Source organism: Ctenopharyngodon idella, chromosome 10 (assembly GCF_019924925.1).
Source record: "Ctenopharyngodon idella isolate HZGC_01 chromosome 10, HZGC01, whole genome shotgun sequence".
Classification (NCBI taxonomy): domain Eukaryota; kingdom Metazoa; phylum Chordata; class Actinopteri; order Cypriniformes; family Xenocyprididae; genus Ctenopharyngodon; species Ctenopharyngodon idella.
This window is the reverse complement of record NC_067229.1, coordinates 1,025,732-1,039,133: the sequence shown is the minus strand read 5'-3', so window position 1 is coordinate 1,039,133 and position 13,402 is coordinate 1,025,732. Positions and strand designations below refer to the sequence as shown.

The 13,402-nt window shown below is 37.7% G+C and overlaps 2 protein-coding genes across 2 annotated transcripts in view; both read left to right on the top strand.

The window, feature by feature from the left end:
- LOC127520187 (golgin subfamily A member 6-like protein 22) overlaps positions 1-13,402 on the top strand; it is a 48,052-nt gene that overhangs the window by 4,491 nt on the left and 30,159 nt on the right. The gene's annotated exons all lie outside the window — the stretch shown is intronic.
- The window catches only part of LOC127521051 (repetitive organellar protein), a 31,324-nt gene continuing 30,159 nt past the window's right edge, over positions 12,238-13,402 (top strand). Inside the window, exon 1 of the mRNA XM_051909907.1 lies at positions 12,238-12,273. The gene's annotated coding sequence lies outside the window, so the exon portion shown is untranslated. The remainder of the gene's footprint in view (positions 12,274-13,402) is intronic.

Genomic DNA, 13,402 nt, shown 5'->3' with positions numbered 1-13,402 from the left:
AAAAGATGTAGCACGTTGTTCGGCCAGTTTTGGGTGTTTCATGTGAAGAACTCTTATATTTTTGCATAATGATGTTAATGGCCAAATGGATCATTATAAAAGTTCACGTTGTTGCAGATGAAATATAACAGATAACATTAAATTTATTTTCATCAGGTTAATTGTTCATTATTTTTCATTCAAACCACTTTATCTAAACCTCTCTACTTAACTGTTGGTCACACACATCTGCCATGTTTGTAGTTTTTATTATACTGACCATGTAGACTTGAAAACTTGTCAAACTGTGGCAGAAGAACACTTTAGTGCTTCAGCTCTGTGTGTGTCAGACACAGACTGGAACAAGAGGGTAAGTATACAACAGGTTGTTTATTGAAAGACAGAGGCACGAACACAGGAACAACACAGATGTATGGGAAGCAGATATGAGCACGTTGAGCAAAGTCACTTAGCTGAATAGATCACAGAATTCTTTCTTATAGAAGCAGGTAGATGAGGGATCACAGGACAAGATGACGGAGTGGAGACACGGGGACAACAGGAGAGAATCGAGGTAAGGAGTCCAGGTATGTGTGAACAAGACCAGACACTGAAGTGCAGGGAGTGAGTGTTCATATAGTGGTGGTGTGATGAGGTGCAGGTGGCGCCGATCAGTAATCTGGTGATTGGGAACGAGTGGGTGGAGCGTGGAGATCCGGTGACGATGTGTTGTTGTTGGTGGTGGGACTGACTCCATGACACCTACATTAAGTTTTGTTAATAGACAAACACTTGTTGCTGTTATAAATTAAACAATTACTCTAAAAAAATGCAAAAACGCAATCATGTATTATGCTGTAATAATTTATTATGGATACAATCATATATTAAAAGCTAACATAAACAACAGTAGTATTTACGAATAACAGTGCATCAAAAAAAGTATGACACAACTACAAACAAAAATACATACCATTCTGAGACATTCTGTAAGAGCTGTTAGGGATGTAACGATGCATCCGGAACCATGACACAATCGTAAATGAATTGTGATACATTTTGGGGCATGTGTATAAATGAATGTATAGCTGAGGGGAACTGACTGTGTTCAGAAAAGTTTAGATGGTATTTTCTTTTCATCTTACTTCAGTACAATGCATTTTAAAGTAGTTTTAGTGCACAGTGCTGCTTTGTTTACAGCGGTAACCATGGAAGCGCTGTATTGCCACTTTTCTGAAGTGCCACCTGCTGTCAAGACAGTGAATTTGCTTTCTCATGCAGCCTGTCTGCTGTTATGAAGTTTTATGTAGCATAATTTTTACACAGCTAAAGTCTGAACATTCTGTTTTTGCTTCAATGTTAAAAATTATACAATCTAATTTAAATTAAAAACTGCTCATGCTGCATGTGTGTAGCATTTTTGTTTGATTAAAATGCAGTGGTTGCCTCTAATTTTAAATGGCTACAGATAGTTCAGCCAGTAATAGAGCAAATAAACATTTTGTTCATGTACTCATATGAAGAGATTTCTTTTATTAGTATTATTTATTTGATTTAGGATCTGTTTTAAAATTTCAATTTAGTTTTGTTACAAAGATATTTCATTTTCACAAAGAAATATGCAGCATTTTGTCTGAGAAATAATAAAAAGACTCTTTCTCATTTAAATCTCATTTTGTTTAAAAAAAAAAAAAATCGAATCGTGAAACCAGTATCATGAATTGTATTGAATCGTGAGTTGAGTGAAAGTGTACAGTGAAATATAACAGTGTACTGTTAAATCTGGGTAAGCAACACTATAATTGCTGGAGGACTGTTAATAAGAAATAAAATGATGTTTTTGAAGAATGCAATCAATTAGGATTACTTTTTAAAAGTAAGTGTCAGGTTCTTTTTAAGGAACAGAAGCACTTCTGGCATGTTCAGCTATAAGCCTGCTTTCATTGCCTGTTGTTCTGCTTTCATTCAGAATGTGTGACACACATTTTTAACAGTCTTTCACTTTCCACACTACTGCAAGGGACTGACAGATATTTTTGTGCAATTTGAGCCAAAGCTAGAAATTGCAGATTATTAACTGCCCAGAACTTGAAGGGTTTGTCTGAACGATGCACAGTGTCTTGGAATCTTTTAATGGGCTGACCGAGCTGTATCTGGATGTCCTGTAACAGAGAGTATGCCAGGCTAGAATGCTTAAAGTGACCGACTATTTTGCCCCCGATTCTCACAGCCTCCGCAGTGCTGCGCTGTGATAGCAGACCCTCCATGACAGCCACACACAGAAGGCTATGAACTCCAGCCTCCTCCATGCCCTTTATCATGTTTTTGGCATTGTCACGGACCACAACATGTACAGAACTTTTCGGTATTGCCCAAGTCGCAAGCATTTCCTCAAATATGCTCGCTATCACTTGACCCGTGTGCGAGCCCCGAAATTGCTTTGCGTGGAGCATGATTTGTTGTAGATTGAAATTGCAATCAATCCATTATGCTGTTAAGCTTATGAGAGACAATGGACTTACACTACAACTTCAGATGTCAGTGGTAAAGCTGAGTGCTTTTATGTACATTTACATTACATTTTACATTTAGTCATTTAGCAGATGCTTTTCTCCAAAGCGACTTACAAATGAGAGTAGTAGAAGCAATCAAATCAACAACAGTATGTAAGTGCTGTGTGAAGTCATAGTTACGTTAGTTTTTTTAAATAAATACACCAATAGATGGAAAAAGAATGGAAATCAAAGTAAGTGCTACTATTACTGGGTCAAGTGCTGACTAAAAAGATACGTATTTAGCATTTTTTTGAAAATGGCTAAAGACTCAGCTGCTCAGATAGAGCGTGGTAGGTCATTCCAGCAGCCAGGAACAGACCCGGAGAAGGTCCGTGAGAGTGATTTTGTGCCCCTTTGGGATGGCACCACAAGCCGCCGTTCACTTGCAGAACGCAAGCTTCTGGAGGGCGTATAAGTCTGAAGTAGTGAGTTCAGGTATAGCGGTGCAGAGCCAGCGGTCGTTCTGTAGGCAAACATCAGAGCCTTGAATATGTCATGCAATAAGCTGACGATGTGCTTTTTTTAACAGTGTCATTTATCTGTGGTTATACAACCTCTGTTACATGGCAATGACTGGGGATCTCGTACTTTAGCTCCTAGACATTAATGAGGCAACGAAAACCAACATTATCAACCACTGACAGTGGTCAACAATAATGAATTGGGTAAGCACCTCATATTTTTATAGCTTTTATAGCTCTTGGGTTTTCTCTTGACATTTTCTCTCGTCTTGCAAGGGTTTGCAGCAGCGTTTGTTGCCGAGTGCTACTACTGCTAGCTGCAAATTTCTCTGTGCACATTTCTGTGTTTCAATTTCAGATGTTTTATCAGGTTACTTGTTTTATATGTACTGGGTATTATGCCTCCTCTTGATATTATTGCAGAACAAAGCATGCAGTGTGTGGTGTCATCATTAATGTTGAAATATTTTGAAACCCCTCTGCTGCTGCCGCCAGTGTCTCTGTGCACGGACAATTCTGTCAGATACGTCACGTGAATGCTGAACACAATTGAATAAATTCAAGGTGCACATTTTTATTATGCAAAGCTCTTCTTCTTTTACCACAAGCGAGTCTCTTTGAACTTCATTAAATGAATGTGCATGTGCCACACAAACAAGCAACAGATAAAGGAACAAACTATCATATAAATCAGACTGATGATCATCCAACATCAAACAATGATTATAGTATCATACTGAAGTGTCAGAGATGAATATGCGCGGGTTATAGCACGTTTTAGGCTTCTCATCATGTAAGCGTATGTTATCACCTTCAGGAAACTTAAATTAAAAAATAAGAATATTAAAAAAACGTTTAATAATCGATCTATCAGCCTGCATGGATTCCAATTGCCTAGGTTAAAAACATGGGTCCAGCCACATCCATCGAATTCTGGGCATTAACTTGGATATAGCTCACCGATAGGATATTTCTGGTCTCGTCCACTTTCCTAGACACCTTTTCCTATAAATGTGAACTACTATCTTTGCTCAGCCACTTAAACTTCATTTCATGTATTTAATCCTGCAAGTCTGCCCTTTCATCTTGCATCTCCTCTCCCTTGCGTCTTTGATTTGCGCACTAGAAGACGAGCGTTGGCCCACCACGCCCCACTCTCCTACTCCCTCCGCTCAGCCACACACCATGGCTGCATCCGAAATCCTAGGCAAATCCTCGCTGCCCTATCAGGCAATGACTTATAAGGCAGCGTTTGTGCATGAAGGCACCTCACAAAACTGATTTTGGACAGACTTCTGAGGCAGAATAACAGGTTAGTGATCTACCGCAAAATAGCGCAAGCTTTGGTGATAACTAAACAAATATTTAATTACTACAGTAGTAATTTCTCACTAGAAATGACATCAAATGTGGAAAATGTTGGTCAAAAATGTACATTTACACACAAATTGACCAGCAAATGCAAATTTCGGATGCCATCTTTGTTTTTCTAGCTCAACTGTCACAGAATGTAAAGCACAGGATTGTGGGATATCAAAGGCTTATGCTGCCTTCAAAAATTGATCAGATGAAGGTATCTCAGGAAACAGGAAGTGAAGCTAACTTTGGATTCCGACTTGCCTTGATACCTTCCTACCTTGAAATGTGTCCTTCGAAGGCAGCATTTTCCAGTTTTTGGACACAGCCCATGGTTCCTGGCACTGCTCCCCACACAACAATGCCCTCCCCTCTCAACGAATGCCTTCCTCCTAGCGTGAGGTTGCCTTTGCAGCGGAGCAAGATAGCACTTCTTTCTCCTTCCACTGCCTTTTCCCCCACCAGTGGCCTACAGCTTTTTCAGCAGATCCTAGCGTGAGTCTGCCTATGCTAGTGGCACAGGCCCAGATGGACAATTTTCCATCCCAGCTTTCCTCTTTCTTTACCTTCCCCATTACAACCCAAGCCCCAGGGGCTGACCCAAGTGTGAGGCTGCCTCTGCAAACAACTTTGCCCCCAGAGCATTCCCCTCCTACATTCCCCTCTCTCCTCTGCAACACAGATGCTCATACAATCGAATGCCATTGCTTTGGAATCGCACCCTGTCGTCAGCAACATCAGAGCAGAGATTTTATTAGAAATTCAGGCTACTGGCTCCAAGGCGGACCCAACCCTAGTTCCTCACTACTCAGAGCTGATCTTCCCATAAATCACCCACTAAAACCCCTGCTTGACGCTTCTCTCAGTTCCATTCTTCAAGCCATTTCTCCTAGAACCCTCCAATCCTTTCTAACGCATAGAAGTGTTTTAAGACTTTCCACTCCACATACAACCTGCTTTTCCCAAATTTTCTCTGCTTACCATCACCTTATTCATATCTCATCTCAATAGCATCAAGAACCTACAAGCCATCTCCATCAAGGGTTACCTAAGCAAAATCCAATTTTTCAACTCATTTTCAGTTCACCCTTCTCAGCAATAGTCAATTCACAGACACCTCTGCTCATCAAAGGTATCCAAAGAATCCAACCTTTGTACAGGCAAACAAATGAACACAGAATATTAATGCAACACAAGGTTTCTCGTTAAGCATTTTTTCCATCGAAAACCATTATAAAGAAAAAGCGTTGCGTTCATATTCTGGGCTCATCTGCTCTCCTGTATAGTATGCATCATCAAAAAGGGATAAACTGAATTTGATCTTTTAATATCACTGTTTTAGTACATTAAGGCACTTTAAGGGTGGGTTACACTAAGGATTCTTTAGCCTGGCGTCGGTTCACCCTCCGAATATGCTGCTTGATCAGCCCTTTAATTCTAATGGTCTTTCTGCAGTTAATCTGAGTTTAAAATTAAGTGGTGCAACACAACTTGATTTCAAATAAAACCCAGATCAACAAATCCTTGATTAGTGTTAAATTTTGCTTCATTTAGTCCTTATGGGTGCAACCCACCCTATAGTGTTTTTCACGTTAGCTTTTTAAAAAATCATCCTGCTGTTTTTAGTGATTGAAATCACTGCAGGTGCTGTAAGTGTTGCAACACACAACTTGCATCTTTTTGAATAATGAAGATGAGTTTGTATGAGATGAGTTTGTAGAACAATTAAAGAGAAGCTTTAACAAAGGAAAAAATTAGCATAATGGACATATGTATGTATGTAATGAATCGTCACTCAGGCTGGGATCCATTTGCAGGCTTTTATTAGAGGATAGCGTGGTACAACAGGCAAGGTCGAACAGGGGCAAACAGGAGTGGCAAGAGACAGACAGAATCGTAGTCAGGGTACAGGCAAATGGTCGGGGCAGGCATATAACACTCACAGTCCAGATAACAGTCAATGGGTAATAAGGGCAGGCAGCAGAGAATCGTAGATGAGAGGCAAAACAAGATCAGTAACAGGCAGGCAAACAATACAAGAAAACGCTCAGAAAAGTACACCGTGGCAATACAAGACTTCGCAATGATGAGAAGCGCAAGAGAGTCCTTTATAGTCCATGTGATTGGCAACAGCTGAGAGGTGATTGGTCCAAGGTACGGGCTGCTGGGTAATGTAGTGTGTGGTGAAGCGTGTGTGTGTTAGTATTCGGGAGAGGGCTCCCTCCGATGGTCAATAGCATTTTTTTATTTGTTTATTTGATTTTTAAATGTTTTTGATGACTTTTGGACTTCAAGCCTTCATTTGAAGATGGATTTATAAAATGTGAAATAAAGGTCAACAAACATAAACATGGACTCTTAATGATGATGAACATGAAAAATAGCATATAAAATTATATCAAAGTATGAAATAACTTGTGCAATACAGTAAATATGCTTACACTACTCTAAATCAATGGAAAGATGTGCTGTCCCAATCACCCAAATGTTACCCAAAAAAAAAAAAAAAAAAAAAAAAAATATTTATTTATTTTTTGCTCAGCTTACAGAAAAGTGTATGTCACGCATCCTTTCATTATAATATAACATTGTTTCCTCCTCAAATGGATAGTTAACATCTTCACAGAAATGTATCATGTGTTGAGCTGATATTTTTCATTTATGGCAAGAAACCTTGCACAATCCAAATCCAAAAACTGTCCCACTCACCCTATTTCAAGCTTAATTCTTAATTTACTCAAATAAATTCAGAATCACTTTTTTTCCCCCAACCTCTGCGGGCGTGGCTCGTCTTTAAGCTTTTTCTTTCGATTTTTGATTTCAAGGCGTTGGTGTTGAAATGGCGTCCAGTTCAGGTAAGAATCAAATTAGATATAAATATATGCAGCAACGTTTATTCAATTATTCATTAAGTATTTATGAAATAATAGCCAGGTGAAATATTAACATCACGTTTACTTCGTTTAGATTAGTTTCACTGCGCTCTTACATGTTTTAAAGTAGCTTTGAACACCAGGAAGAAAATATAACCGATGTAAAAGGTCACTCTCATATACATTTGTATGCATTTAAACATTTATATTAAATTTAATACGCATACAATCTATATATACCATGCAAGGCTATAGTTTGGCTTTTTATAAATTCGTTTTTATTTTAATATCGTTTTCAAATTTGCTATAGGGAACTTTCAGCCTTATTTTTATTAGTTTCGTTAGCCCGGGTTAGTTTACTTTTATATTTTGTGAACACATTTTACACATTTAGTTTTTATATATTTTAGTTTTAGTAGCCTTATTTAAAGTTTTAAAGCAGAATTATCAGAACACTTTCAGAGTGCAAACCAAATCAAATCATTTTAACTTGAGCTTGACGCAAACGTAGCGACATATAAACTTTAAGCATAACTTCAGATTGTAAAATAATGCAAATATACGCTAAAATGAGGTAGTCAAGACCAGGGATTCAAGGAACGAAAACAAACCGGAATCGAATGTTTTAGCCTTGGTCAATACTCAGCCCTCTCAAAAAATCTACACAAGCTGCGCTCCGATCCCTATCAGGCGCCTGCAGGATTTTTATCTCAGGGTGCGCACAGAACTAGTTCTCCCACCCCTTCTCTAAGTCAATTTTGCAGTCCACAAATAGCAATTAAATCAATTATTAATTTGGTACCGTAGGCTACTTCTTGTGTTCTTGGTGGGAACGATCTAATGATGTACAATCTACTCTTTCCTGTACAGAGTACACACACTTGAAAATCTGATGCACGTAACTGAGCACTCTGATGTGCTTGAGTAGATAAAAAAAAAAAAAAGTCACGAGGCATTTAAGTTACTCCAGTCACTGAGCTGCTTTGTCTCGGAGCGCATCCTCTTTTTTCCAGTCACGTGAATGCTTTACTTTGCATGTCGGCAGGGCCGTGCACAGACATTTTGGAGGGCAGGGGCTCAAGTGGAAAAAAGGGCAATTCTCATAATTATTTATTTAAAAAAAAAATAATAATAAACCCTTAAATATATTAACACAACTCTGACTTCCTTACCATTTTATTTTAATTCCCTCACGCAAATGTTTCATACTCCACAGATTTCAACAAAATAGTCAGTTCACAGAGAGACCATGATCTTTAGTATTCACTAGGCTTATCACAAGAGCAGACAACAGCAAAGGAAACTGTGCCTAAATGTGCATGTTTTCTACACTATTTTCAAGTAGTTATAAATATTTAGAATAAATGACTGCACCAAGTAGAGGTACATCTTTTCACAATAATTTGTTTATTGTGCACAAATCAATAAATCGTTTTAATTCTTTTGGCGTTATTGGAATACTTCTTTCATGTTGTGGACAATTTTAAGATTTTGGTCCATTTTTGCTTCCATGTCTTTTACTCTAATGGAAAGAAAACTTAACCCTAACCCTACACTTTTTTTCTAAATTAACCAAAACAAGCTAATCTGCATATTTAAACACATCAAGAGTGTTTTCCCCTGAAAGTACATAATATATAGGCCTATATTATAAAAAAAATGCCTGCAGAGGGCGCCAAAAGCCTGCTGCTTTTTGTTGTTACACAGCACAGCACAATCAAATCCACGATCAAAGCCAACCACCATAATTAAAAATATATTATTAGTTAAATGATAGCCTAATTTTCGGCCAACTTTGATAGAAATGCTACAGCCACTGTAATTTCTTCAACAAGAATATATGGACATCAAACATGCAAAGACAGAGCGAGGGTTTAAACTTTTATTGATGTATTCTCCTGTGTAAGCATAGATTTAAGAATAGCATTATGTAATGCTGTATTATGATTTTTAAATAGTTTTAATAAATCGTGGATCCTTAGAAAACGGTCTAATAATGCGGTTCATGGATGCTCGTCTGGTATTGCATTAGTATCAAATCAGGCAGAGGCGTTGATGGTGGTCAAATTATTAACGCGGCGTTAAACGTATAAATAATCTCACCCTTAAATAGCCAAACATTTCACGTTTGTGAACATACATAGGCTACTTCAAAGAAATGCACGGGATGGATCTTTTTTTTTTTCAGTAAATATATTTGTTTGACAGGGAAGCTGTGCGCAAACAGGCTTATATATTCATTTTTTTTAAAAAGCACCCCAGACAAAAGGTATCTTTCTCTTGAGGAAGAAAACAGTAGCCCCTCACTGCAGAACATTCGACATCCAGGGGCGGAGTCGGGTAGGTTTTTTATATATATATAATATTCCCGGTTTCTGAATGGACGGTTGGCTTGATTGACATGTCTCTACGAACCCTAAGTTTCGGGCATGATTTATATACCATCGACATGTCTTCAGAAAACGTTAGCACGCTTTGATCGATGGCTTGGAGATTATTGACGAAAGAAAGCTCACAGAAACGTGAAAATGGTCTCATTAGAAAGAAAATATCCTAATCTAAAAGGTGATATAGAGTTTGTAGCTTTTTTGAAGCAGCCCTTATCAAAACTGCGGGTGTCAATTTCTGCCTTTTTAAAACTGCGGGGGTCCTGATCCCCCTGTCCCCCGTGTCAACAGCGCCCCTGCCACTACTCTACAAGTTTATCAGAATCGGAATCAGAAGGAGCTTTATTGTCAAGTCTACTGAAGCTTCCAGTGCACACATAAAAATGCACTATGCATACATTCAATAATAAAATAGAAATTATATAAAAGTATAAAGACACAATTAGGTTTAGTCATAATAAACATTTACAGATTATGAACTGAATCTCATGAGATTATGAAAAAAAATATGGTAACCCATACTTGGAATTTGCCCGCTGCTTTTAATCCATCCAGTTAGTGCACACAGATTAGGAGTAGTGAGTAGTGAACACAAACACACACTACAAACCGTAGCAGACACACACACCCGGAGCAGTGGGCAGCCATATACTGTGGCACCCGGGGAGCGATTGGGGGTTAGGTGACTCTCTAACCATTAGGCCACGACTGCCTCTATGGAAGTCCATTTACTAACATTTTTTATATAAGCCTATAGCTTATATAACATCATATTCTGCCATATAAACAGTATAAAAACATTCAAATAATTTACTTAATATTATTAAATTAAAATTTCTGTCATTAATTACTCACCCTCATGTCATTAATTACTCACCCTCATCTTCAGAACACAAATGAAGATATCTTTGATGAAATCCGAGATATATATACACTATTTTTGTTGCAGCGCTTCCAGGCTCTATATCAGAACGCCGACTCAGTATTGGCTGAGGCTCATCATGTGAGCAGCACGTTGTATGCGTGTGATACTGACGCAGGAGCTGGCCAATAACTGTGTTGACGTTCTGACATAAACATGGAAGCGCTGAACTGCATTCACTGCTTCAACTGTGTAGGAGTCTAACAGGGAAGAGACAAATACACACAGTGATTATTTTGGAGTTAATAAGCTACTTAAAATGCAAATTAGCATTCTGCAAAACAAAAAAAACAAAAAAACAGAAAGCACAAGCTTTTGTGTCAGATTGTTATGTTGTAATGCTAAATATAATGGCAGAATTGTGTGTATTACAACCCACCAATCAGAGATCCACCAATCAGAGAGGTTCTTGAATCTCAAATGATTTTTTTTAATTGGTCTAGGCCTGGTGATTTACTCTTTTACTTTCTCAAAATAACCGATTCATTTTGTCAAAATATTAGCCATGGGAGATCCTCTGCTCTGTCAAAGAAGCTTTTGTTTGTATGCTAGTTGTTGGACATTTATTGGTGTTTTTTTTCTGTTGCTGGCATTCTTTTGTAGAAGAGATAGTTTGTGAGGCTTCTTTTATTATTCTGATTCCTTTGCATTAATATTTGTTGATTTGTGGTAGTAGCCAATTAATGAATTTCTGAGTGTAGTGTTGAAGTGTAGGGGAGCACGGGGCACAAACTAACGCGGGGTTAGTTGTAACAGGCATGGTTTAAATACTTCCGCACACGCTAGCATGAAGAAACTTAGTGTATTTACTAGTTGCCATATTTAGAGAACAATGTTTGGCGAAATTCAGAAATCTTTGGAAGATATCCCTGAACATTTATTTTAATCTATATATATTTTTATTTTTTATTTTTATTTATTTATTTATTTATTTTTTAAAATTAGAGAAATCTGATATTATTTTAATCTCCAATCTGTTGTTTAGCAGTCTGGGTTGTTTTTAAAAATGTTTCACTATCTATCAGAAGACACTAATCAGGTTTAAATTCCAGTTGCGCAGATTAGGGTTCGTTGTAACACTGCGTTACAATGTGCCCCACTATTAGAACTATACTATTCTATACAGTTACAATATAATTATGCATAATCAACTTTTATGAATTTCTGCTTGACATGAACTTTTTTGCTCACCAGCCACTGTGGCTTGTGGTTTCCCAAAGTTACTAGCCTCAGCATTTTCACTGGCTACAATTTTGACATTAATTCCATAGGGGAAACCTGTCAGATATCTTTAATATCATCTTATGATTTGCCAGCAGGTTTATTAGGCTGCTGTCACTTTAAGACCAGCTGCACAGATCCATTATTCTGTTACATATGCGTTAAAACATAACTGACTGTGTTTACGTGAATACTCACCTAGACCGACATTTTGACATTAATGTTTGTGTTTTTGACTGTTTAAGTGCAATACGCAGTAAAAAACAAATCAGTTTAGTTTCTGAGAGGGCGGCTTTATGTGGCACACTTTGGGTGTGAGCATCAGTACACTGTTCTGTACTCAACTAGTTCTAATTAGTTTAGTTATTGCAAATATTATGAAGTCACAGATTTCAGTGCAGAGATGTGGTTGTAATTCATTTATAATGGCTAAACCATTTGTTCTCTCTCTATCTCTCTGTGATTTTTTTCACCTAGCAGCAGCAGGTGGAAGGAGTCCAATCTTTGAACACCCTGATAGTAAGTAAATTAAACCACTGGCAGTGATATTAAAGATACACTACGTAACGTTTGGCGCTCTAGAAGTTAATAAACAAAACTGCATGCATCTTGCAAAAAAAACACTTTAGTTACCCAGATAGCAACATTGTGTCAGCCCAGATCTGGATCATGGCAGTCAGCCTAATGGTATAGAGCTTATAAAGGATCATGTTTTGATTATTATTGTTTATTTTTTTGATGTATTTGTTCGTTAAAAGTACCATTCCGGCAGCGAGAACGATGCTGACCTAAATGAAGATAAATGTCTTGGCATCTGGTGTGTTTATTGAACCAATCAGAATAGAGTAAATCGAGAGTCAGCGAGAAGCTCAATTGATTGGCTACAAGAAGAAGGACCCGCCTTCCTCCTCACGCTTGCAAAACTCAGTGAGTGAGAGAATCGTGCCAAAACTGTAAGTGCAGCTAAAAGAAAGACGGAACTGTACAAATCAGGATATTTCGGGACCTTCGTACTCGACAAGTCATTTAGACATTTGCAACAGTTTGTTTTTACACATACAGATTCGTTTTTCAATTCTTTAAACTGTTGTTTTCGCTTGCAAATTACTGTTCACAGTCTTGCAATGCTTTTGGCTGAATTTCGGCTAAAAAAACGTGCCAAGTGCGGAAAAATGGAAGTCAGAAGAATACAGATCTTATTTATTTTGCCGTAATATGAAACTGCAGTTTTACAATTCATGAACTGCAGTTACGAAAAACAGTAAAATGCTGCAAATAATTTTTTCTTGTGCTTGAAACGCGATTTACACCTTTACAAATCTAAGCTTGCACATGCAAATTTAATTTACGCTTACAATCTTGCGTACACTTCCATAAATCTTTCTTTGCACATGTGATTCCTTATGGCATCATTTTACCTTCATATTACTACCTCCTGATACTGATACAGACATGACTTGTCCAGGCAATAATAAAAATGTATATACATAAACATACCTCTAGGGGGCATCGTTGGGCTTTCATACACAACCCAAATTTGAGCCGAAAGCACTGAAAAATATTCAGATATTTAAGATTCACAAGGCAAATCTTCAATAACATTGTTATGTTGATAATGGAAAAAAGAGGTGGGAACCTGCGACGTTCA